This window comes from Procambarus clarkii, chromosome 59 (genome assembly GCF_040958095.1).
Source record: "Procambarus clarkii isolate CNS0578487 chromosome 59, FALCON_Pclarkii_2.0, whole genome shotgun sequence".
NCBI lineage: Eukaryota > Metazoa > Arthropoda > Malacostraca > Decapoda > Cambaridae > Procambarus > Procambarus clarkii.
In genome coordinates, this window is record NC_091208.1 from 33,915,048 (window position 1) to 33,919,601 (window position 4,554).

Genomic DNA, 4,554 nt, shown 5'->3' on the forward strand with positions numbered 1-4,554 from the left:
TGCCCTTACCTCTGACCCTTCCTTGCCCTTACCTCTGACCCTTCCTTGCCCTTACCTCTGACCCTACCTTGCCCTTACCTCTGACCCTTCCTTGCCCTTACCTCTGGCCCTTCCTTGCCCTTACCTCTGACCCTTCCTACCCTTACCTCTGGCCCTTCCTTGCCCTTACCTCTGGCCCTTCCTTGCCCTTACCTCTGGCCCTTCCTTGCCCTTACCTCTGACCCTTCCTTGCCCTTACCTCTGGCCCTTCCTTGCCCTTACCTCTGGCCCTTCCTTGCCCTTACCTCTGACCCTTCCTTCCCCTTACCTCTGGCCCTTCCTTGCCCTTACCTCTGGCTCTTCCTGCCCTTACCTCTGGCCCTTCCTTGCCCTTTCCTCTGGCCCTTCCTGCCCTTACCTCTGGCCCTTCCTTGCCCTTACCTCTGGCCCTTCCTGCCCTTACCTCTGGCCCTTACCTCTGGCCCTTCCTTGCCTTTACCTCTGGCCCTTCCTTGCCCTTACCTCTGACCCTTCCTTGCCCTTACCTCTGACCCTTCCTTGCCCTTACCTCTGACCCTACCTTGTCCTTACCTCTGACCCTTCCTTGCCCTTACCTCTGACCCTTCCTACCCTTACCCTCCTGATCCCATAATGTTCCGCTGACTGTGACTGGTGCTGGTGTAGTCCCTCCTCCACGGCGTCTTAGACCACGTTACTCCTCTACCTTCCCAGCTCCTCCTGCTGCTCCTCCTTCACTACTTCTCCTTTAAATGTTATAAATAAGAACACCTCCCACGTGGAGGACGTCTCCCACTTGCTGCTACGACCTCGTCAGCGCCGCCCTCAATGACCTGGGTCATCATTCCATAGGTGGTTAGTTCGCTGTGATGCACAGACGCGTGCGGGCGAGGAGTCACAATAACGGGGCTAAAGTACGTTGACCAGACCACACACTAGAAGGTGAATTTAAGGGACGACGACGACGTTTCGGTCCGTCCTGGACCATTTTCAAGTCGATTGTGAATGGTCCAGGACGGACCGAAACGTCGTCGTCCCTTCACCTTCTAGTGTGAGGTCTGGTCAACTACAAACGAATTGTTTAATATATTCCATAATTCATTAATTACCAAAACATTGTTAAAGCAGTGAAACAGAAGTGAATAGGACCAATAGCATTGGCTAGTTTGCAGCTGTTGTGAGAGTCACTGATTACACGGCCCCGTCGGTGATCAGATAGACTGTTATTGCTGGCAGTTTTGTGTTCGACGTGATCACTACAACTTGTTCAGTTAACACCCTCAGTAGGTCTTAGTTAGGAGCTTTAACGAGCACATTCATAGAGGAAGTCTTGAGGTTTTTGAGACATTAATCACTGATGTCACTTACTGGTGGTCGACTAAGGTCACCTGAGGTCACCTGAGGTCACATGAGGTCACTTCAGACCACTTGAGGTTACCTGAGGTCACCTCAGGCCACCTGAGGTCACCTGAGGTCACCTGAGATCACCTAAGGTCACCTGAGGTTACCTGAGGTCACCTGAGGTCACCTGAGGTCACCTGAGGTCACCTGAGGTTACCTGAGGTCACCTGAGGTCACCTGAGGTCACCAGAGGTCACCTGAGGTCACCTGAGGTTACCTGAGGTCACCTCAGACCACTTGAGGTCATCACTATAACCTGCAAACAATCATTGTCTCACTTAATTAAGAACAATGTCAAGTTAGTGGGTAAACAAAACAAGTTGAATCTAACAAACAATTACAGTTTTGTGAGTAATTACATACACATTGGTCATACATACACATTGGTCATACATACATACACATTGGTCATACATACATACACATTGGTCATACATACATACACATTGGTCATACATACATACACATTGGTCATACATACATACACATTGGTCATACATACATACACATTCGTCATACATACACATTGGTCATACATACATACACATTGGTCATACATACATACACATTGGTCATACATACACATTGGTCATACATACATACACACTGGTCATACATACATACACATTGGTCATACATACATACACATTGGTCATACATACATACACATTGGTCATACATACACATTGGTCATACATACATACACACTGGTCATACATACATACACATTGGTCATACATACATACACATTGGTCATACATACATACACACTGGTCATACATACATACACACTGGTCATACATGCATACACATTGGTCATACATACATACTCACTGGTCATACATTCATACACATTGGTCATACATACATACACACTGGTCATACATACATACACATTGGTCATACATACATACACATTGGTCATACATACATACACATTGGTCATACATACATACACATTGGTCATACATACATACACATTGGTCATACATACATACACACTGGTCATACATACATACACATTGGTCATACATACATACACATTGGTCATACATACATACTCATTGGTCATACATACATACACATTGGTCATACATACATACACATTGGTCATACATACATACACATTGGTCATACATAACAATCACAGGCACTTCATGGGCAAAATTCTCCTCAATCATTTTGGCCTTCAAAAATAATAACTTTTGGAATTACAACTAAGTAATAATTAATTTAAAAATCCTGCATTTTCTAATTCGAGTAATGGCTCTCATTGGCTGGCATATGTGACCTAAATATGCCATTAGTGCTATATTCACCGTAACTAAGTTATAAACCTAATTTAACAAAGCAATTAATACAACAGGAATTTTTTTTTTACCAAAACAGATTATTTTCTCACGAGATACAACCAATAATATAAAACAGCTCTGCCTTTTAGGCAAAACAGTTCTTGCTTACTAGACCAAGAAGTGCGGCGCCTCGCGCTATTAGGTACGAGATATTTATATTCAAGTACTGTGCAGAGAATAGAGAGAAGGTAGAATTTCCTGAGAGTCAGGAGGAGCAGGCGGCTCTAGAGTTTACCCTGGCTTGAGGCTTTAACTGGAGCTCTAACTGGAGCTCTAAGGCCACAAGTGCTAATGATATTATGGCTGGAAGGCTGGCTGGTGGACACAGCCGTGTGGGGGAGCATTAAGAGCGCCTCCACGTACCACCAACTGTTCTGGTGGGGGATCTCTCGCACTCTTTCTCCAGATGCAGATTAGAAATTGCTGTCATTTTCAAGACAAAAGCCTTTCAGAGCAGTAGTGCTATGTTTGCTCTCTGCAGGGATGTAATATTAATCCTGGTGTGCTCATTAGGATTTCCTGTGCAATTGTGTTTTGTTTCTATGCACCATTTTAATATATATATATATATATATATATATATATATATATATATATATATATATATATATATATATATTTATATATATATATATATTGGTGTATACTGGCAGCAGGTTTTCTTTCAAACATGTTTCATTGAATATGACCGCATATTCTGTATTTATTATTTTCTGGTTTAGGGCTTCTATCCCTCTAACTATTTTCTTAGCATCAGGGCTTAATTGAAATAGGAGTTCTCCAAAACTCATTTTCGTACTTTTAAGGTGAAGAAAAGAAGTGATTTACTATAGAGTGTATTACACTTATTTATATAATTTGCACGACGTTTCGAACCTCCATGGTTCATTCTCAAGTGAACAGATCTTACAATACTAGTTGATTTTATACCCGCATTAGGTCAGGTGATAATACAATGAAGGTGAAAAACATGGGGGGATACATAAGGGATAAACATAGGGGCTGCAGAAGGCTTATTGGCCCATACGAGGCATCTCCTATCTAAACACAAAGATTAATCCAGTGTAATTGGCCTGTTATGTTGGACATTGTCTTCTGTGTTGGCATCGATATGTTCTTGTCTTGTCCTTACTCTCATGGTGGGTAGAGTAAATAGTTCCGTGATTTGGGTGTTCATGGTAGGTCGCTCTATATATATATATATATATATATATATATATATATATATATATATATATATATATATATATATATATATATATATATATATATATATATATATATATCAACTGAAAACTCGACACCCCAGAAGTGACTCGAACCCATACTGCCAGGAGCACAATGCAATTGGTGTACAGGAGGCCTTAACCACTCGACCATCAGTGACCGTACAAAAAGAGGTGGACCCATGGATCAGGAGGTGGAATGTCTCCTGGAAGGACATTCGATTCGAATAATGGGAGAACAGTTGATGAGACCGTCCACAAGTAGTTGTGCACCATTCCTAAGCCCCCCCCCCCCCCGCGTCCCATCCCAAATCCTTATCCTGACCCCTTCCCAGTGCTATATAGTCGTAATAGCTTGACGATTTCTCCTGACAGTTCCCTTCCCTTCTCCCTACCTTCCTCTCTCTCTCTCTCTCTCTCTCTCTCTCTCTCTCTCTCTCTCTCTCTCTCTCTCTCTCTCTCTCTCTCTCTCTCTCTCTCTCTCTCTCTCTCTCTCTCTCTCTCTCTCTCTCTCTCTCTCTCTCTCTCTCTCTCTCTCTCTCTCTCTCTCTCTCTCTCTCTCTCTCTCTCTATATATA